Here is a 23,801-nt window from a genome sequence, read left to right on the forward strand (position 1 = left end):
TAGATTCATGTGGTTAAACAGTGCATCATAATCTCTAGCGAGTCAATCTAATTCTATCAAATGATTTCATTGGTGAGCAAGATACAAAAGTAGTTTGAGTATGACATAAGTAGTAGTCCTCCATGTTCAGTGCGAAAGTGGCCTTGATTTATCAAGTTTCAATCCCTAAGTCTAGTTAAGTCGTCATAAAATTGTGTTCCTTTTGCTTCCGGCGATAGACACTTACCTGCCACACGCAAGGTTCGTTCCCCTCAAAAATGCCATGCATCGTCTACACAAGGTCTCAAAGGAATACTCAGTATCAAGAGAAACATAACATTCATTTCCCCAGTAACCTAACTCGGTCTCAAAGGGGTGAATTGCTAGTTTCCACTCACAACAACTGTTTTTTATCCTTTATTTTTTTTCATTTTTTTTCTTTGAATGTTTGCAAAGTATCAAACTTGAACAAACCTTCATTTTTTTTAATTTTTTATTATTTTTTTGAGATTGATTTTTCCAAATGAGCTTACATAATCTGAGTTTATCCAGTAACTAAAATGTAGTTGAGAGGTCACCATAGAAACACAAGTACTAGTCTAATTCTATCAATCATGACTATTTTAGAGTTATCAACCATCAAAAATAGGCATAGTGTATAGAGATCCTAAAACAAGACTAATACTTAAACTCTTATAGTAAAAACATTGCTCACTTCATGCTATCATAGATAGAAAAAGATAGATCACTAAACATTCTAGCACATGAACCACATAAAATCTAGAATAAACATGCTAGTATTTTGCATTAAGGAACAAGCAATCATAATATGATGTAGAATGCAACTACTAAGCAAAAAGAAATAAGTAAAAACTGAACTAAACTAAATGCATCTAATGCATCCCCCTAGACTTAAACTTTTCATTGTCTCAATGAAAACTAAAAACAATGTGGAGGAAATTTAAAGTAAGAGAAGTTACCAAGTGATGAGACATTCATGTTTTTGAAGATACTCCTCTATCCAATGCTCACATTCCTCCACAACTTTAAAATCTACAAAAATAAGATAGATAAGAAAAATTAAGTAGAGGGTATGATTTATTATCAATGAAGTAAAAATGAACTAAAAAGAAAACAAGGAAAATGAACTTGGGTTGCCTCCCAAGAAGCGCTTGTTTAAGGTCATTAGCTCGACCACGTTATTAGATTCATCGAAATCTCGATCTTGGAGGGGTAAGATATTTTAGAATCCTCTTACCAAGGGCTCTTATTATGGAGAGAGCTTTCATCAAAGGAGCTACAAAGTAAAGTATAACTCTCTCCATCTTCGTCTTGTTTGAAGTTCTTTCAGGTGATCGAAGACGGTTCAGATCGAGCTTCCAATTATAGGCCCCATGAAAATCTGCATATGCAAAGAAAATACAAATCTCCCACAAACGTATTAGATAAGATAGAGCCATAACCATATTAAGATAAGCAGGATAAGAAATAAAAATTGAATCACATCCAACAAAGTCAATGATAGATACCTCTATAAAATTTTCCAAAAGATCACAAGAAATACTAACCTTATTTTGCTGAGAGATACCTGAAATTTCTAAACATGTCGATGTGACCTCTTCTGAATCAATTGATGGGTCTAGCTCTAGCTCAAGTGTTGGTGATACAATAGATGGTGATTCTTGGGACTCACCCATATCTACATGAGTCCCTACACATTGGTCCACAACATGTTCAACCCTTGCAATTCTTACCTTTAAGGGTTGTGTGGACGAAGGAGGTGATCCTTGAGATGCTACTTCCACAATGTAGCTCCCTACACATTCTTCCAAATCATTATCATCAACACAAGCATTGAAAAATAAACCAACATCTACATCTTTAACAAGAGAATCAACTATAGGAGGATCATTGACTTCATTTGCATTTTAAAGTTGATCTACCTCAATACATTCATCATATGAAAATTCAATTTCATCATAACACCTTGTAAACCCAGAAGGTAGATCTGAAAATTTGTTATCCACTGCATTATCATCACAATCCTCATATGAAGAGTCCTCATATTCATATACATCCAGAAATCTACACTCAACCATATTGGTGTCATAGAATTTGCCAAAGTCTTCATTTTCATTGACCCCCACTAGCCTTTGTGGAAAAGGAACCTTTAGTGAAGGTCTTGGGAAAGGTACTTCCTTTTCTCCATATTCCCTTTGAGCTTGCGGAGGAGGTCCAATTTGCTTATCTAATGTTGGTGTGATCAATCATTGAGGGAAGGGTACATGTGGGCTTTGTGAACTTCCTGGAGTAATGAAACTGAGATCTTGTGATCTTCTATTATTCTTCTCCTCAATTCTATACAAGTCATTTTTCAGAAGTTCTTCATGATTCTTGCCGCCCCTCAACTTAATATCATTACAATTTTCACTAGATCTTATTTGTGTAGAAGGGGGATCTTCTTTGAACCATTTTGAAACTATGCTCTCAATCCTTGCCCCCAAATGTTTGAACTCCTCATTCTGTGACTTCTGAATTTCAACATTCTTAGGTGGTTGAATTGCATTTTGTTTGACAGGCTCTCTCGTATATATGGATTGTACTTCTTGAATTTCTGAGGGAGATTCCATTCAACTTTGCTCGACCATCCATGGAGGTTCAATGCCACTTGATCAATCAATGTATAAGCTTCTTCTATACTCTTGTCCATAAAAGAACCTCCAGCGATGAATCTAACAAGCACTTATCTGAAAAAGAAACTCCCCTATAGAATATGTGTAGAATCAGCCATTTCTCCAAACTATGATGAGGGCACTGTCTTTGTAGACTCTTGAATCTATCCCATGCTTCAAATAATGATTCTCTATACACCTGAGCAAAATTTGTGATGCAACTCCTCATGTAGATTGTTCTGCTTGGAGGGAAAAAATGATTCAGAAATTGCTGCCCCAATTGTTCCCAACTTTTGATGCTTTGAGGATGGAGAGAATATAACCAAGTCCTTGCTTTATCCTTGATGCTAAAGGGAAATGTCATCAACCGAACTGCATCTGCTGATACTCCTTCACAATTCACCATATCACAAAGCTCTAGAAATGTCTGAAGATGCAAATAATGACTTTCTGATACTTTTCCTCTAAATTTGTGAACTTGTATCATGGAAATTAACTCTGGGTCTAGTTGGAAATTTTCCGCTTTAATATGAGGCTGCACAATGGGAGACATAAATCTTACAGAAATAGGTGTCGAGAAATCTCTTAAGGCCCTGCTTGACATGTTAGTGCTCATCGAAATAAAATTAGTAAAAATAAAAATGAAGAATTAAAGATAAGAAATGAAATGCTATATGAAAAACAAGAAACAAAATGCAGAATTTAAATTGCTAGGAAAAAAATGCAGATTTTTTTTTTTTTGATTATGTATATGGAAAACAGATTGTAATTTAAAATAAAAAAACAAAAACTATTCACAAGTCTAGGTTAACTAAATTGCTAATCTACTAATGTTAATGTGAATAGTCCCCGGCAACGGTGCCAAAAACTTGTTACGCAACTACAAGTGTACGGTTTCGTCATCAGTAATAAAAATATCGAATCCACAGGGACTGTTGATTAAGCACTAGAGATGTCGCAAGGTAAGTTATCTAGACGGTCAAAAGCTGGCTTTGGCATTTGCAAACTAACGAGGGTGATTGAAAAGGGGAAGAGAAGGATGAGAGAAAGAGAAAGAACTGATCTTGGATGGAATGAGCTTCGGGAGATGGATTCTAGGATTTCGGTTTCATTGTAATACTAGGAGATACTACATAGATTGCTTAGTTTCCATCCTCTATATCAATGTTCTTGTAGGAAGTTAGATTGGCCATTATCCCTAAGTATCACGTAGAGACGTTCCCTGTGAAATCCTGTAACGGTTAACCCCCCTGTCACGAGGCGCCTCGGTAGATCACTGGGATGCATATCTAGTAAAGAACAATAAGGATAAGGGTAGAGGTTCGGTACGATTACCTACTTCCTTATGGAGGAATTGCCTCTCCTTTCAAGAAAATGTCCTAGATGTCTGTGAATGGGTTACCCTTGTCACTAGGGCCCCTCGGGTATACGATAGAGCACTCTCTTTATGAGAGCAGCAGTTGCTAAGGGATTATTTCTCCTTTTGAGGGAACGTCTTAGACGTCCGGAAAGGGTTACCCCTGTCACTAGGGTACCTTGGTCAATATGCTCCAAGGTATCCCCTTTGCGGGATCAACAATCCTTCACATCAATCAATCAAAGAATAGAAATATAAACATCTCACACAAGCATGAACAAGAATTGACAAGTCATCGTATAGAAACAAAGTGAATCTACATAGTTCTACATCTCCATCATATTATAAATACTCCCTAATCCTAGAAGTGGACGTCTACTCCATTGTGGGGGAAGAACAACCCCAAAACATAAAGAAGAACATACAACCCTTGATATGAGTGTTAATACAGTCTGACCTGGCTGTTGTTTTGAAGTTGACACTGATTTAAGTTTGTATCAGATATTAATTAAACTCAGACTGATTAATGATCAAGGTTGATCATGTGGAGAGGAAAAGTCCAAGTACGGATACTTGACACGCAAAGTCAGAGAGGGCTTGGTAACTCGTTCTCTGGACCGGACGAAGTCGGAGAGGGCTCGGTAGCTCGTTCTTCGGACTAGGTCAGAGAGGGCTCGGTAGCTCGTTCTCTGGACCGGACGAAGTCAGAGAGGGCTCGGTAGCTCGTTCTCCGGACTAGGTCAGAGAGGGCTCGGTAGTTCGTTCTCTGGACCGGACGAAGTCGGAGAGGGCTCGGTAGCTCGTTCTCCGGACTAGGTCAGAGAGGGCTCGGTAGCTCGTTCTCTGGACCGGACGAAGTCGGAGAGGGCTCGGTAGCTCGTTCTTCGGACTAGGTCAGAGAGGGCTTGGTAGCTCGGTCTCTGGACCGGACGTGGAAGTCGGAGAGGGCTCGGTAGCTTGTTCTCCAGACTAGGTCAGAGAGGGCTCGGTAGCTCGTTCTCTGGACCAGGAAAACATTAGGGTTTAGGGCTGGGAAGCTCTAAAACCAACAGAGACTTTGGATCGATCTATTGACCGATCCAATGATACTTTGGCTATCTGGATCGGTCTGTCGACCGATCCAGTGATACCTCAGTTATCTGATCGGTCTCATGACCGATCAGTAACCACACAGAAGCATTCTGTGGATTATCTGATCGGTCTGGTGACCGATCAGTAAGTAGCGATGGGATTCAAAGCAATAAGGGGGATCGGTCTGTGGACCGATCCACCCATAGGCTGATCAGTCCACAGACCGATCAGCATCATCCCAGACCGATCAAGATGTGTCCTGATCGGTCCGGAAGGCTATGGATCGGTCTGTTGACCGATCCACAACGATGTCGTTTGTCTTCTGCTGTTTCTCTGCTATTTCTGATTCACCTGATCAAATCATCTGCTGTGAGATTTTTGAGTTAATGGTTGCAGGTGTCGTGCCAATGCTTAATTTCAAATTAAGCTCCATCAGAAGAATAAGGCCAAGTGCTCTTTCTGCGGTGTTTCACCGCAAATGGTGCAATTGGAGCGTCAACGTTCACTGGCTGCGATCAGTTGGCAACAGCTTGACTCTTGCTTATTGGTTCGAGCTCAGAGACACCAGTGAAGACCATGGATGGAATTGGTGTGAGTTCAGAGAACCAGATGAGGAGGAAGGGTGATTGGCGATGCCTGAGTTGGTCGCAGTGATTCGATACAGGTGATAGTGATTCGGCTATGACTGAAGACAGTGGGAAAGAAGTAGAATAAGAAGAAGGCAGAAGAGAGGTTTGGTAAGATTTTTGAAACTCTCTATCGACCGAAGCAAGGGTGCTGTGTTGTTGAGCTCTTGGCTGAGGAATCCCTTCTGTCTTTGCGTTCTGCTTCGTGGCTGTAAGTTTCATTGTTCATTTCTTTTGGCCACTGAATTCTGTAAGTCTTGTGCTTCATTTCAAATCTTTTCTGTGACGTTGTGGAGAGGTTACTCCACCGAGAAAGAGAAATACTTAGCCGGAATTTGTCCGGGGTGTGATCTACCGAAAGATCAAGGGATCGTCCACCTTACGGACACGCCGAGGAGTAGGGGCAAATTATCCCCAAACCTCGTACATACTTGTGTAAGCTGTGGGTTGTGTTTCTTTCCTTGCATCAGTTTTCTTTTTGTTTATTTCTGCTGTGCTAACAAGCTTTTGTGAGGAATTGATTGAGTTTTTAGTGGAGGCTATTCACACCCCCCTCTCTAGCCATCCGAAGGTCCTAACAAGTGGTATCAGAGCAAGGCGCTCTTCATCCGGATTAACACCCTAGAGAGCAAGAAGATGGCTATGAAGGAAGGTTTTAGCACCAATCGTCCCCCCTACTTCGACGGAGCGGACTTCCAATATTAGAAGAGCCGTATGGAGTATTATCTCAAGACCGACATCTCCATGTGGTTCTCGGACAAGGAAGGGTTTACACCTCCGAAGGACGAAGAAGGTAAGGAATTAGAGTTGTTAAGGTGGTCCGCCGCGCAAACTCGCAAAGGACAAGCCGATGCCAAGCCGATGGTCACTCTATGTAACGACCCGCCTTCTACTAACTAAGCTGTAAGGTCGATCGCTAGAATATGCTGTGCTAAATTACTATTGCGGAAATCTGGATTTATTAAAATTTTGCTAAACTGATTACTGGAAAATCTGAACTTAATATTCTAGGTGTACCTAGGAGTTGTACACATGTAGGGAAGATAATCTATGCCTCTCGGATGTCCTACTAGCTGTAATCAGGCATTTCAATCGATCCATGGATCGATTGGGCTGTCGGATCGATCCCATGATCGATCCAGCTTGATACTGGCACAGAAGAAGGCTCTGGATCGGTCGGCTGACCGATCCATAAGCTGTATCGCTTCTGTACGCGTCTGGATCGGTCTACCGACCGATCCAGGAGCACACTGATCGGTCGGTAGACCGATCCAGTGGCTCCTATAAGCTGTATCGCTTCTGTACACGTCTGGAACGGTCTACTGACCGATCCAGGAGCACAATGATCGGTCGGCAGACCGATCCAGTGTCTCACTGATCGGTCGGCTGACCGATCAGTGAGCGTCTGTGTTCTCTGTTCGCACATGGATCGGTCGGCTGATCGATCCATAACAGACGCCAACTCTCTGTTCGCGCATGGATCGGTCAGCTGACCGATCCAGTGGCAAAACTCGACTCCAGATCGATCTGTAGATCGATCTGGGTTCTGATTTCAAATCAGAACCTGATTTCAGCACTAGTTCGTGCCAAAATCTCATATAAGAGTTCTAAAATCAATGGAAATAAGTTCTAGCATCAATTAACTAGCATTCCAACATAATTACTAACAACTTAAACAAATCTTCCATGGTTTAAACATTCTAACGTCTAAAAGTGCATAAAAGTATTTGAGAAAAGAAACTAAGTTCTTAATTTGCTAAACTCCCTAAGGATCTTAATTCCAGGTTCCTGCCACACACACCATCACTGCATTGACCTCCAGATTCCTCTGCTAGTCTATCTTTCCTTTACCCTTATCTGCAGTATAAGGAAAAATAGTATCTGTAAGCTTTAAACTTAGTAAGAAACCATCTACCTCACTAAAACATGCAACGATGCAAACATGTTTTTAAAGAATGCTATTTGAAAACATGCACTGAATTTGTTAAAGCATGGCATACTGGAGTTACATGGCATAAACACTGAAACATGGCATGCATAATAAAATCTAAGCATGGAGCTATCTCATGATATCAACTAGGAGAACTAAACTGAAACTGAAGCTAAAACTGAGCTAAAACTATATTCACATAACTAGGTTGCGAATTTGAAAGTTATTATCATAATAAGTGAAAATACATAATCATGTTGCTAGTGGGCCCGACAACTGTACTTTGCTGTGCGCGCATCCCTAACTAGACCCGGGTTTGCAAGTCCCGAATTTAGTAGGGTTACTAGGTTGTCTGAACCTAGGACGACTGTGGGAGTCCAACCCAATGGATATCTGATCCTGTACAGTGCCACTGAAAATAAAATATTGATATAGCTGAATTTACTTATCTTGCTATTACTAGGTTATCTGAACCTAGTGCTAGGTTGTCTGAACCTAGAGGCGACTGTGGGAGCCCACCCATTGGACCGTAGTCCCATGAAAGCTGTAGTAAGGCTAACTAAGCTATTTTAAATGATTCTATTGCATTTACTGAGCTATTAAAAATGCCTAAGTTGCATTTTACTGAGCTAATCATTTAATCGAACATCTAGTGTGCTTAAACTCTCCCCTCTTTTAGGGAGACTACCTCTAGGCACCCGACAACATCTAAGACATCCAATTGATGGGGGAAAGACGTGTCCGGCCCATCTAAAGGTACTCACTAAATCCCTAAACCTGCGAGGAGAGTTAATTAGACCCTATGCGTCGAAAAATCTGCATATAACTAAACTAATGCATAGAAAACCACACGGAAGCTACTTATACTGTAGGTGAGGGGTTTCTTACCTCGTACGCTAATTTCCTTACAATTCTATACGCTAGAATTCTGGTGGAGACGACCCCTTCGATAATCTTCTCACGTCTATGCGTTCCTCTCACGAAGAAGAGCGTCCTCGTGCCGGAGTTGTCGCCGGAAGATGACCTTGGGCCCTTAGGGAGGGAACCCTAGGGTTGGCGCCGAGAGAGAAAGAGGAGGGAGAAGGGGGAGTCGGCGGTGAGGGTTTGAGGAGAGAAAAGTTACGATCCAAAAATAACTCTTCACTTAATTCCTCCCTATTTATATTAAAAGATTAATTCGCCCAACTCTAATATAAATTTAATTGCCTCCCTTTCCTTTCAGCACGGTCTTGCTGGGTTCAACTGGTTACTAACATTATCCGTAAACCATAGGTCTCGGGTTCAATTCCCGCTTAGGCCATTTTCGTTTTCTATTTGTTTTTGCTACCTCCGCTACTCTAAAAATTCTGTAAAAATATCTAAAAATTCCAGAAAAATTGTAGAATATTTATAAAATAATTTTGAGAATTTTCGGGCGTTCCAATCCCCCATACCTTATAAAAAGTTCATCCTCAAACTTAGAATAACTCTGGGTACTTCTGTCTCATGCTGGCCTCTGTCTCCCAAGTTGCCTCTTCTGTTGTGTGATTTCGCCAAATAACTTTGACTAATGGTACCTCCTTGTTCCGCAATTTCTTAACTGCTCGGTCTATTATCTGAATAGGCCGACTATCATAGCTGAGGTCTTCGCGGATCTGTACCGACTGAGGCTCAATCACCTGGGTGGCATCTGGGATATGCTTCTTCAGCATAGAGACATGAAATACATTGTGGACAGCTGACATTTCCTGGGGTAGCTCTAGCTCATATGCTACCTTGCCCACTCTTCTGCTGATAAGGTATAGTCCCACATATCTAGGACTTAGCTTGCCCTTCTTCCCAAAACGTATTACTCCCTTCATGGGAGCTACTCTGAGGAACACTAAATCCCCAACAGAAAACTCTAAAGGTCTGCGCCGTGTATCAGCATAGCTTTTCTGGCGGCTCTGAACTGTCTCTATCCTCTGGCGGATCTGCTGTATAGCTGCTGTGGTATCTGCCACTTGATCTGTCTGAAGTTCTAGTTCTTTCTGTTCACCACTCTCATACCAGCAGATTGGAGATCTACACCTCCGCCCATAGAGAGCCTCATAAGGTGCCATACCGATAGTGGCCTGATAGCTGTTGTTGTATGCAAATTTTGCTAGACTCAGATATTTGCACCAACTTCCTTTAAAATCTAGGGCACATGCTCGGAGCATATCTTCGAGTACCTGATTTACTCACTCCGTCTGTCCATCTGTCTGCGGATGGAAGGCTATGATAAACTTTAACTTCGTGCCCAAAGCTGACTGTACACACTCCCAGAAGTGTGATGTGAACCTACTGTCTCTGTCTGAAATGATGGTCCGTGGGACTCCATGTAGTCTAACAATCTCCTTAAGATACAACTGTGCTAGCTGTTCCATGGAGTAGGATATCCTGATAGCTAAGAAGTGGGCTGATTTAGTCAACCTGTCGACTATTACCCAGATGGTATCAAAACCATTCGTGGTTCTGGGTAGTCCCACTATGAAATCCATAGAGATGTCCTCCCACTTCCATTCTGGTATCTGAATGGGCTGCAAAACTTCCCCTGGTCTCTGATGTTCTGCCTTAACCCTCTGACAGGTTAGACAGGTGCTGACATATCGAGCGATGTCTCTCTTCATCCCAGGCCACCAAAAATGTTTCTTCATGTCCTGGTACATTTTGGTGGAGCCAGGATGCATCGCATAGGGAGTCTTGTGAGCCTCGTCTAGGATTTTCCTCTGTAGTTCCTCCTGATCTGGAACACATAGTCTGTCACCAAAATACAACACCCCGTTATCTGATATTCTGAACTCTCCACCTTGATTACGCTAATCCTTGCTTGATTCTACGAATTTGGGATCCTGCTCTGAGGTATCGGATGTCACCAAGCAAGGTAGACTCTAAGGTCATAGTAGAGGCTGTCCAACTATGAGTTCGAGATCGAAATCGAGATCTCATACGTAGGCGGTGACATGGTGCTAGAGATAATAGGGTAGCTGGACTTTTCTGTGAGGCGTCTGCTACCCTATTTGCTTTTCCTGGGTGGTAGAGGATGTCTATGTCGTAATCTTTGACCAGCTCTAGCCATCTGCACTGTCGCATATTCAGATCCTTCTGAGTGAAAAAGCATTTCAGACTCTGATGATCTTTATACACTCTGCACTGAGCTCCATACAAGTAATGTCTCCAAATCTTGAGAGCGAACACTATTGCTGCAAGCTCAAGGTCATGAGTGGGGTAATTCCTCTCATAATCCTTGAGTTGTCTGGAGGCATAGGCGATCACCTTGCCATCTTGCATCAGCACTGCTCCTAGTCCCAACTTCGAGGCATCACTATATATGTCAAAGCTATCTGCGTTCTCTGGTAGAGTCAGAATAGGTGCACTGGTCAATCTCCTTTTTAGCTCGCTGAAACTGTTCTCGCAGTCCTCATCCTTTGAAATTTCTGTTCTTTACGGTAAGAGGCATCGTGGGGAGGCTATCTGGAAGTCCTCTACGAATTTCTGTTGTAACCTGCTAATCCCGGAAAGCTTCGATCTCATTGGCGTTCTTGGGTCTTTTCCAGTTGCTCACAGTTTCTATCTTACTGGGGTCTACCATGATACCATCCTTTGAGATGATGTGACCCAGGAAGGACACCTGATCTAGCCAAAATTCACACTTGGTGAACTTGGCGTACAGCTGATTCTGCTGAAGGGTCTGCAACACTGTCTTCAGGTGCTCTGCGTGTTCTTCCTGAGTTCTGGAATAGATAAGAATGCCATCGATGAACACGATAACGAACTTATCTAAATATTCCCTGAATATCCTGTTCATGAGGTCCATGAAAGTAGCTGGAGTATTTGTCACGCCGAAGGGCATGACTATGAACTCGTAATGTCCGTATCTAGTCACGAATGTTGTCTTGTGTATATCCCTTCTTTAACTTTCACCTGATAACCTGATCCGAGGTCTATCTTAGAGAACACTTCTTTGCTCCTTTAGGCGATCAAGCGGTCATCTATTACGGGAAGGGATACATTCTTGATCGTAACACAGTTCGATGCTCGTAATCTATGCATCGCATGCTCCGTCCTTCTTCTTCACGAACAATCAGGTGCTCCCATGGTGAGTGACTAGGGCGTATGAAGCCTTTGTCAAGCAACTGTAGTTGCTCATGAAGTTCTTTTAGTTCCTGCTGGAGCCATGCGGTAAGGTGCTTTGGAGATAGGATTTGTCTGGGGATGAGCTCTATCTCAAATTCGATCTCACATGCGGTGCTAGCACAGTAACTCTTGGGGAAGATGGGTGGGTAGTCACATCGACTCGGACCTCTGCTAGCTGTTGGTCCTTGTCTGTTGGTACTAACTCGTGTGCTAAGAACCCGTACATCTGAATCCATCAACCTCTGTGCCTTCATAGAGAGAAACTTCTTGGCTTTTCTCTGGGTTCTCCATCGAACTATGCTTCTGCTTAGGGTTGGAATACGACTTTCTATTTGACACTCTATGGAAGCACCGTATCGATCGGAAGTCCATTCCAAAGATGACATCGTAGTCAGTCATATCTAGCACTATCGGATCACAAAAGAGTTCTCTGTCTGCTATAGTGAGTGATACTGCTCTGAGCCATGCGTAGATGCCATAATTTCTCCGAAGGTAATGTCGTCAGACTACTGAGTACCTCTGGAGGTATTGCTAACTTGTTTGCGAATGCCTGGCTATATAAGAATGGGTTGCCCGATGTCGAATAAAGCAGTTGCTATTTCTTTGAAAAATACTAATCGACTGTAACAAGTCGAGGCATTTGCGGCGTCCTCTCGGTGAGTGAGTAGATCCTCGCATTGGTCGTAGCTGGAGGGCTTCTAATCTGCCTGGCTGATATGTGGACCATCTAAAGCGGCTGCATCTGATGTGGCGGTGGTGGCCTCCATATTGAATCGGTGTGGTGAGGAAGGCGGTCTTGTTTAGAACCTTTGCTTGGCCATATGCCCTTCTGTTCGCATTCAAAGCATCCTCGTGTGCCCTTGAGAAACTCCGGGATGGAATTTCCCACAAGTAGCACACTTTGGATAATCTTCTTTGGTGGTCCTCCTTTGGATAACTCCACGGTTTTGCGCTTGTTCTGGGTTCCTTTCGATTAAAGTTTGTACAGTGTTTGAGTATGTGAGCTTCCTTGGCCTTTGGACTCCGAGGAGACTTGCGCTTGATATTATTTCGATAGTGCTCGGTGGTCGAGCACTGCTAACTAGTTCCTCGGTGGTTTGCGGCCTATGAATGCCGCCAGCCACGTTCATTGCTATTTCCGGCCTCAGCATCAACCGGACTCGTTCTTTTTCTGTGCTGACTAGTTACGGGCATAGGCGAGCCAACTTTGTTGAATTTCTTCACGGCTTCCTCCATTGAAAGGTTGCCCTGACGAAACTCCGTGAACTCGTCGTAGTGGCGGTTCGTGACCCGCATGTGAAAGAATTCCTCAAAGAACTCCTTCTCGAAGTCAGCCCACAACATCTGGTTGCTCGATTCTTTCCCACCACATGCGTGCATCTCCTATCAGGAAGAAGGAGACACACTTCACCTTCTCGTGTTCTGGCCATCCGAAGCTCCATCGTACTCTCCAGTGTTTTGAACCAGGCTTGTGCATCCCATGGTTCACTAGTGCCCGAGAAGTTCTCCGGCTTGACTCTCTGCCACTGGATTAGATAAGCTTCTCTCCTTGCCTCTGCTGCTTTGAAATGCTAGTCTTGAGTGTTGCGGTGGGTGGTGGAACCTCTAAGACCTTGAGTCGTCGGTTTGGTTCGGGGTGTTGTGGGGTATTGGCGATTAGCCACGAGGGTGGCTATCTCTGTTCATTGCTGCTGCTGTCGAGCCACTAATTTGTAAGTGCAGGGGAGGCCTTGGCCCGCCTCATGCTGGGGCTCAGTAGCTGGTGTCCTTCTAGCTAGGCGTCCTCGTGCCATTTCTAAAGACATGGAGGACAGGACATGCATAACTAATACAATTATAATTGTATAACTATTGCTATCATGTTATATACTATCACATACTAACATGCATCAATTATTTATAAACATGAGCTATAACAAGAAAGCAAGAAACATAAATAAAGTAGAGGTATTCTTACTTGGAAGCTGCAGGTTCAATGCTGATGTGTGTGTAGGAAGTATGGAACACTGCTCTGATACCACTCTGTAACGACCCGCCTTCTACTAACTAAGCTGTAAGGCCGATCGCTACATTATGCTGTGCTAAATTACTATTGCGGAAATCTGGATTGATTAAAATTTTGCTAAACTGATTACTGGAAAATCTGAACTTAATATTCTAGGTGTACCTAGGAGTTGTACACATGCTAGGGAAGATAATCTATGCCTCTCGGATGTCCTGCTAGCTGTAATCAGGCATTTCAATCGATCCATGGATCGATTGGGCTGTCGGATCGATCCCGTGATCGATCCAGCTTGATACTGGCACGGAAGAAGGCTCTGGATCGGTCGGCTGACCGATCCATAAGCTATAGTATGGATCGGTCTGCAGGCCGATCCGAGGGCCTGTGATCGGTCGGTGGGCCGATCGATTAAGCTCTATGTGAATAAACACATGCGGCGTCTGAGAGCGGTCTGCGCCGATCCGAGAGCACTGCGATCGGTCGGGCCGATCGATGTCTCAGCGATCGGTCGGTGGTGATCGATGGCGTCGTGCTCTGTTCGCACATGGATCGGTTGGTGACCGATCCATATGACGCCAACTCTGTTGGCGCATGGATCGGTCGGTGGCCGATCGATGTCCAAACTTCGACTCGGATCGATCGTAGATCGATCGGGTTCTTTCAAATCGAACCACGATTTCGACACTAGTTCGTGCCAAATCTCATATAAGAGTTCTAAAATCAATGGAAATAAGTTCTAGCATCTATTAACTAGCATTCCAACATAATTACTAACAACTTAAACAAATCTTCCATGGTTTAAACATTCTAAGGTCTAAAAGTGCATAAAAGTACTTGAGAAAAGAAACTAAGTTCTTAATTTGCTAAACTCCCTAAGGATCTTCATTTCAGGTTCCTGCCACACACACCATCACTGCATTGACCTCCAGCTTCCTCTGCTAGTCCATCTTTCCTTTACCCTTATCTGCAGTATAAGGAAAAATAGTATCTGTAAGCTTTAAGCTTAGTAAGAAACCATCTACCTCACTAAAACATGCAACGATGCAAACATGTTTTTAAAGAATGCTATTTGAAAACATGCACTGAATTTGTTAAAGCATGGCATACTGGAGTTACATGGCATAAACACTGAAACATGGCATGCATAATAAAATCTAAGCATGGAGCTATCTCATGATATCAACTAGGAGAACTAAACTATAACTGAAGCTAAAACTGAGCTAAAACTATATTCACATAACTAGGTTGCGAATTTGAAAGTTATTATCATAATAAGTGAAAATACATAATCATGTTGCTAGTGGGCCCGACAACTATACTTTGCTGTGCGCGCATCCCTAACTAGACCCGGGTTTGCAAGTCCCGAATTTAGTAGGGTTACTAGGTTGTCTGAACCTAGGGACGACTGTGGGAGTCCAACCCAATGGATATCTGATCCTGTACAGTGCCACTGAAAATAAAATATTGATATAGCTGAATTTACTTATCTTGCTATTACTAGGTTATCTGAACCTAGTGCTAGGTTGTCTGAACCTAGAGGCGACTGTGGGAGCCCACCCATTGGACCGTAGTCCCATGAAAGCTGTAGTAAGGCTAACTAAGCTATTTTAAATGCTTCTATTGCATTTACTGAGCTATTAAAAATGCCTAAGTTGCATTTTACTGAGCTAATCATTTAATCGAACATCTAGTGTGCTTAAACTCTCCCCTCTTTTAGGGAGACTACCTCTAGGCACCCAACAACATCTAAGACCTCGAACTGAAGGGGGAAAGACGTGTCCGACCCATCTAAAGGTACTCACTAAATCCCTAAACCCGCGAGGAGGGTTAATTACACCCTATGTGTCGAAAAATCTGCATATAACTAAACTAATGCATAGAAAACCACACGGAAGCTACTTATACTGCAGGTGAGGGGTTTCTTACCTCGTACGCTAATTTCCTTACAATTCTATTCGCTAGAATTCCGGTGGAGACGACCCCTTCGACAATCTTCTATCGTCTATGCGTTCCTCTCACGAAGAAGAGCGTCCTCGTGCCGGAGTTGTCGCCGGAAGATGACCTTGGGGCCTTAGGGAGGGAACCCTAGGGTTGGCGCCGAGAGAGAAAGAGGAGGGAGAAGGGGGAGTCGGCGGTGAGGGTTTAGGGAGAGAAAAGTTACGATCCAAAAATAACTCTTCACTTAATTCCTCCCTATTTATATTAAAAGATTAATTCGCCCAACTCTAATATAAATTTAATTGCCTCCCTTTCCTTTCAGCACGGCCCTGCTGGGTTCAACTGGTTACTAACATTATCCGTAAACCATAGGTCTCGGGTTCAATTCCCGCTTAGGCCGTTTTCGTTTTCTATTTGTTTTTGCTACCTCCGCTACTCTAAAAATTCTGTAAAAATATCTACAAATTCCATAAAAATTATAGAATATTTCTAAAATATTTTTGAGAATTTTCGGGCATTACACTCTATAATGTGGGATAGCCAAAGATCAACTTGTCAAGGTAGGTACTTTTATGAGTGTAAAAGATTTGTGGAACAAACTCATCGAGCTCTAAGAAGGAACCTGAGACTCTCGGATCGCCAAGAGAGACTTGTTCCTAAACCAACTACAAAATCTCACAATGAAGGAAAACGAAACGGTAAGTGAACTACACGGAAGGTTAAAAGAGATCATCAATGGTCTTCATTCCGTAGATGAACGCGTAGAGAATCACGATCTTGTAAGGTATGCTCTCAAAGCCTTTCCGAGGAATGCCTTGTGGTCATCTATGGTAGATGCCTACAAGGTCTCCAAGGACCTTTCAATTGTTAAATTAGATGAATTCTTTTGTGAAATGGAACTTCATGAACTTGCTAACAAGGGTCAAAAAGAGAAAGGTATTGCCTTAGTTGCAGGAGAAAAGAGCAAGGATGGAAGAAGGAAGAAAGAAAAGAAAAAGGAGAAAGAAATTCCTACATCCTCCTCCTCCGAGTCCGATGATGAAGGTGGATCATCATCAAGCGAGATGGCCAACTTCGTGAGAAGAATCATGAGAAGGAGCCGGAGATACAAAGGGAAAGGTAAGTCTATTGATCAAAATGTTGATAAGACTAATGTTACATGTTATGAGTGTAGCAAGAAAGGACACTATCGGAGCGAGTGTCCAAAACTCAAGAAGAAGGAGGAAAGGGCCAAGAAGAAGAAAGCTCTCAAAGCTACTTGGGATGAATCCTCCTCAAGCTCATCGGAGGAAGAGAAGAAGGAGAAAAGCACTCGTCAATTAGCACTCATGGCAAGGGAGGAATCGGACTCCAGAAGTGATACATCAACCGCGGCTTCATCATCTTCGGATGATGAAGAGGTAACTTCTCCTCACTTAGAAAAATTCTATAAAACTATTGCACATTTATCTACTTTGCTTAAGAAATCAAAAACTGAAATTAAATCATTAAAAGATGAAGTAGAACACTTGAAGACTCTTAGGGAAGATGAGGTTGATGACCTACATCAAGAGCTTCTTGAGGATGAAAACAAAGCCCTAAAGTGTGAAGTTGAGAAACTCAAGAAAATGCTTGAGAAATTCTCAACTAGCTCTAAGACCTTAGATATGATTCTAAATGCCCAAAGGGCAGTCTACAACAAGGCTGGGTTAGGATATCAACCTAAGGAGTCTAGTTTCATTTCCTTAGTGTCTAGAACCCAATGTCATAGATCACATGCTTCTAGGGTTCATGAGACTAGGAAGGGTGTGACCAAGGCATGGGTTCCTAGGTCTTTCATTGTAGATGCATTAGGTCCCAAGATTTGGGTACCTAAAACATCGATCTTTCGTGTCTTGTAGGCATTTGTCAAGGGGGAGCATCTATCAACTTGGTTTGTTGATAGTGGATGCTCCAAGCACATGATCGGTAACAAGTCACTCTTTACTACCCTTCAAAATAAAAATAGAGGTAATGTGTCCTTTGGTAATAATGGTAGCCTTAAGGTTATAGGAGTTGGAGATATTCATATATCCGAATGTCTCTAAATCAAAAATGTCCTTCTAGTCAAGGGGATGACCTTTAATCTCCTAAGTGTCAGCCAATTGTGTGATACGGGTTACACAATTGAGTTTCATTCAAGTCAATGTATGGTCAAACACATTGACACACTTGACACGGTACTAGTAGGCACAAGGGTAGACAACATTTACCAAGTATCTTTTAAAAGTGCTACTAATGCCTCTGCTAAGTGTTTCATGTAAAAAGAAGAAGAATCATGGCTGTGGCATAGAAGGTTGGCCCACGTAAACATGAAGAATATTCGAAAGCTGGCCAACAAAGGATTAGTTTGAGACTTACCAAGCATCAAGTACCAAAAGACAAAATTATGTGATGCATGTCAAAAGGGTAAGCAAACAAAAGCGTCTAAGGTAAAAGTGCTGTAAGTACATCTTCTGCTTTAGATTTATTGCATATGGATTTGTTTGATTGCAGTAATGTTATTTCATTGAATGGAAGTAGATACTGCTTAGTGATCATTGATGATTTTACTAGATATACATGGACTTTCTTTTTGAAAAATAAGGATCAAACCATAGATGTTTTTGTTTCTTTTTGTAGAAGAACTGAAAATGAAAAATCAACAATAATTAAAACAATTAGAAGTGATCATGGTGGAGAATTTCAAAACCATAGATTTTTAGAATTTTGTCAAGAAAAAGGATATAGGCATGAGTTCTCTACTCCAAGGACCCCACAACAAAATGGGGTTGTGGAGAGAAAGAACCGAGTTTTGCAAGAGGCTGCACGAAGCATGCTCAATAAGTACTCACTACCGAGCTACTTATGGGCTGAAGCTGTGAATACCGCTTGCTATGTGCAAAACCGAGTCTTGATACATAGGTTTTTAGAAAAGACTCCCCATGAACTTTGGTTTAGGAAACCCCCTACAATTAAACATCTTAGGATGTTTGGTTGTAAGGTGTTTATCTTGAACACCAAGGATCATCTTGGAAAGTTCACGGCTAAGGCTGACGAAGGGATACTAGTCGGGTACTCTCTCATCAGCAAAGCCTATCGAGTCTATAACAATAGGACTAAATTGATTGAAGAGTCCTCTGATGTAGCATTTGAAGAACTTCCTAAATCAAATGATCAATCAAGGGATGTAGGAGAAATTCAATTTGAACTTAGAAATCTAAGTTTAAATGATCAAAACATAGAAAGAGTCGAAATTGACTTCGATGATGGTGAGCAAAGGCAAGAGAGGGCTCAGTCTGATCCTTTGCTCGATACTGTGCCCTTGCCTGTGTCTAGTGAGACCACTCATGAGGCACCGCCAACACCAAGACAATCTAGGATAGCCTCTAGTCATCCCCAAGACCAGATTGTGGGAGACATTCAACAAGGGGTTAGGACTAGATCATTCTTTAGAAATGAGTCTAATGAGGTCGCCTTGATCTCAGAAATCGAACCAAAATTAGTTGATGAGGCATTGCACGATCCTGATTGGATCATAGCTATGCAAGATGAGTTAGGTCAATTTGAAAGGAGCCAAGTGTGAGACTTAGTTCCTAGACCTAAGAAGAACACCATTATTGGAACCAAATGGGTCTTCAAAAATAAGTTAAACCAAAAGGGAGAAGTCGTAAGAAACAAGGCAAGACTTGTAGTCAAGGGCTATAGTTAAGTCGAAGGCCTCGATTATGATGAGACTTATGCTCCCGTGGCCTGACTAGAGTCCATTCGTTTAATGCTAGCTTTTGTTGCACATAGAGGTTTCAAGCTCTATCAAATGGACGTTAAATTGACCTTCTTAAACGATTTCATTAAAGAAGAGGTCTATGTTGAACAACCACCGGGGTTTGTGAATACCGAAGTTCCAAACCACGTGTACAAGCTCAAGAAAGCTCTTTATGGGCATAAACAAGCACCTCGAGCTTGGTACGAAAGGTTGTCAACTTACTTACTAGAAAAGGATTTTGTAAGAGGTCAAATAGACCCAACACTATTTCTGCGTTGAGATGGTGAAAACATATTTGTAGCCCAGGTGTATGTCAATGACATAATTTGTGGCTCAAATAACAAGGGCTATTTGAATGAATTTATCACTCACATGGAAAGTGAGTTTGAGATGAGTCTGGTGGGAGAATTGACATTCTTCCTTGGACTTAAAATCAAACAAACTCGAGATGACATCTATGTCCATCAGACGAAATACACTCAAGAGATGTTCAAGAAATTCAAAATGAGTGACTCTAAGGAAGTATCCACTCCAATGGCAATGAACACTCACCTTGACAATGATGAGAATGGAAAACCAGTTGATCTAACGCAATATATGATTGGTAGTCTTCTATATCTCACAGCTAGTCGACCTGACATACTTTTTGCTGTGGGCATGTGCGCTAGATATCAAGTATGTGCCAAGGAATCTCATTTAATTGCAGTTAAGAGAATTCTGAGATACCTTAAGGGCACAATTAGAGTAGGTCTATGGTACCCTCGTACGGAGGCTTTTGACTTGATAGGTTATACCGACTCTGATTATGCTGGGTGCAAATTGGATCGGAAAAGCACTAGTGGGGGTTGCCAATTTTTAGGTTCATCATTGGTTAGTTGGTCAAGTCGGAAGCAACATTGCGTTGCTCTCTCCACAACCGAGGCTGAATACATTGCCATGGGAGAGAGTGTATCACAATTGTTGTGGATGATCCACACCCTAGAAGATTATGGGCTTTCGTATAAGGGAGTGCCAGTGTTGTGTGACAACATCAGCACAATAAACCTAACGAAAAATCCAGTCCATCATTCAAGGACCAAACACATTGAAGTGCGTCATCACTTCATTAGAGATCACATAGCTAGGGGAGACATTGTGCTCACATATGTTGAGTCAAAATCGAACCTAGCCGATATTTTCACCAAACCTCTTCCGGAAAATGAATTTAGTCATTTGAGGAGAGAATTGGGAATGTGTTTGGCTCAATAAGGCATTAGGACCCCATCATGATCGATAAGGACATTAAAACGACAAGAGGAATTGGGAAATTAATTTGGGCAACTTGGGAACATCTCACACAAACTATAAGGTTTAACAAATTATTTTTGTTTGCTAGAAATGGGGTGAAATGCTAGGATCAGCCGAACTATTCAAAATGTATCATGCATCCCTTGAATAATTAGGTTGACGAGACATAAATTGAGTATGGGGAAGACCATTACATAATTCATGTGTATTTGGTTCCTAGATCTTGCTCATATATTCCAACCAAGGAAACTTGGTTGGACCTTTGCCTAGAAATTATGTAACTCTGGTTGATGGACTGTTTGATACCTTTGACCGATACTTTTCATGATTTTTATTGAAACTAGGACAAGTACTTGAAATGATGATAGCAATTTGGTTATATTTTGACAAACTTGAAACTGAACATAACAAGGTCGGAAATTTCAGTGTTTCAAGCCTTGAGTTGTCTGTTTTTCTAAATGTCTGAAACCTTCGGGCTATAATCAATTTCAAACCATGATCTTTAGGAAATAGTTATGCTTGTAGATTCTTTAGAGTCTAGGTGCTAGATTTGGAAGTTTCACTGGAGAAACTTATACGAATTATCGAACACCTCTACGAATTTCAGTTACTGAAATTACTGGAGAAATTTCAGTATCAGATACTGATCGGTCTACAGACCGATCAGGAGATTCCTGGATCTATCCAGGGACCGATCAGGTTCATCCAGGAAGCCTACTGATCATTTTCTGATCGGTCTACAGACCGATCAGAAGTTCCCTGATCAGGCAGGGGACCGATCAGGTCAGTCTGGTACGCAGAGGGCTACTGATCGCCTTCTGATCGGTCTAGAGACCGATCAAAAGGTTCCCTGATCGGTCCAGGGACCGATCAGCAGTCTACTGATCGTTTTCTGATCGATCTACAGACCGATCAGGAGGTTCCTGGATCGATCCAGGGACCGATCAGGAGGTTCCTGATGTCTCCTGATCGGACAGCCGTCCGATCATTTCAACACCTGGACTCCCTTAAATCTTCCCGATCCTTTCTTTTCCCCTTTCACGCGGAAGCCCTAGCCGACTCTTCCCTAAACCTCAAATCTTCTCTTCTCTTTGGACGCCGAAGCCCTAGCCAAAGCCCAAAAGATACTTCAATGGCACCAAGGTAACTCCATACTTCTCTAGAACTACTCACCTTGGTATTTCAGTTTTGTTTCTCACCGTATCTGTGCATTTTGTTTTGGCTTTCGGGTGTTGGTGGCTCCGGTGCTCACTTATTTGCCCCATTATATCACATTGTTAAACCTTAGGAAGAAACAAGTGGGTGAAGGGACCTCTAAGTCGCCTGAGAAGTCTAAGTCTAAGGTTCCCTCCCGACCCCAACCATCTGTCTCCGGGAGATTCCCAAATCACCATTTTGAACAAGCCTTTAAACAACAGACCTTCAAATTGCTCCCTTGTAGGTCTGTGGATCGAAAATTCATGGACGAATTTTGTCCATCTGTATCTGAGCTCATTGCCTATTACAAACTTGATTCACTTGTCTATTTAGAGCGAGATATCAATTATGACTTAGTATATGAGTTTTATAACAATCTTCATCAAACTAATGATGTAAGTTATAAAACAAAAGTTGCTAAGCAGACTCTTGATTTCAGTTTCTCAGCCTTCTTTGATTACCTTGCTTGCCGTAGGTGTTCAGGAAATGTCTTTTCTATATATCCTGACTTACCAGACCCCTTACCTTCTCCTTTTGATATTTCATCTGACTCTATTTATGAGTATTTCTTTGGACATCCTAGACCGGGTGGACTAGATGAATTAGATGTTGATTTTCCTACTTTTGCAGCCTTGAGATTATCTGCCCCAGATTACATTCTCTTTAAAATTGTAACAAACTGCCTTCTGCCAATCACATCTAAACCCTTATCTGAGATCCGACCATATCATTGCCTGATGCTTTATGGACTGCGTCGGCGTCTCGACTTTGACATCATGTCTAGCATCTATTCTTCGATCATCTCCTATAGCGAGACAAACAGCTTCACTATTTATATGCCTTATGGGCATATAATTACAGACTGGCTTGAGACCCTTCAGATTGATGTCTCCAAGGGTAGAATAGTCAAGATGGTCAGGCAGGACTGCAGACTTGGGAAACGGGCATTTTCCAAGTCTGGCATCATAGGACAAAATGGGGAGGTTCGGTGGAAGGATGGGAGAGCTCTAGGTGAGTTACCACGGGGACCTCCACGACAGGTTACGGCTGCTCCTGTTGCTGCTGCTGACGATGGAGAGGCAGATCCTGATCTGCGCTGGCAGATCGCCGAGCTGGAGAGTCGCATTGATCGGCACGATGAGCTGCTGGTTGCTGAGCTCCACGGGCTGCGCGTTCGGATTGACCAGCGCTACGATGATCTACGCAGTCAGCAGTTGGCGACACATCAGGCGATTATGGGATGGATGGCCAGATACCCTCCTCCGCAGGATTTCCCGGGCTATCCATCCTTGAGCAGCAGCATGCCACCTCAGGGACCCACTCCTCCCGTTGATGATGCTGATGCTCCTCATGATGAGGAGGCTGATTGATACACATTGTTCTATGATGTCATTTTAAGTATCTATGTTTTGGATACTGTTTGTTGGATACTTATGTCTGACCTAGATACTTGCTGATTTCATATATTTATGCTGCTCATTCTCTTATTTTTCTTTATGTTTCACTTCCTATTGTCTATAAATTTGCTCTTCATATGCCATGTCTTGTATGTCTCTTATTTCTTTATTACTATCTTATAATACACTTAGAGGGCATTCTAGGTGGATTAAGAAAAAGACAGTATGGGTTAAGGGGGAGTCCTTTAACGTTTTCTTTCCTAATTCGCACCTTTTTGGTGTTTGACAAAGGGGGAGAAGATAACTAAGTTTAGAGATAAATGAAAGTTTGGCTTTAGGGGGAGGATCTTGATTCCCCTATCCTTACATGGTGTTGTATCTGTCTTAGGGGGAGGATCTTGATTCCCCTAAAATAAGGGAAATATGAATATTTCTGATCGAAATT

At 42.3% G+C, this 23,801-nt stretch overlaps 1 non-coding gene across 1 annotated transcript; it reads left to right on the forward strand.

Annotated features, from left to right (window-relative positions):
- The first annotated feature begins 2,776 nt into the window (after positions 1-2,776).
- LOC122003153 lies at positions 2,777-2,882 on the forward strand. The gene has a single exon (XR_006117822.1). It is a non-coding gene; the product is annotated as a small nucleolar RNA R71 (small nucleolar RNA).
- The last annotated feature ends 20,919 nt before the right edge of the window (positions 2,883-23,801 follow it).

Source organism: Zingiber officinale, chromosome 7A (genome assembly GCF_018446385.1).
Source record: "Zingiber officinale cultivar Zhangliang chromosome 7A, Zo_v1.1, whole genome shotgun sequence".
NCBI lineage: Eukaryota > Viridiplantae > Streptophyta > Magnoliopsida > Zingiberales > Zingiberaceae > Zingiber > Zingiber officinale.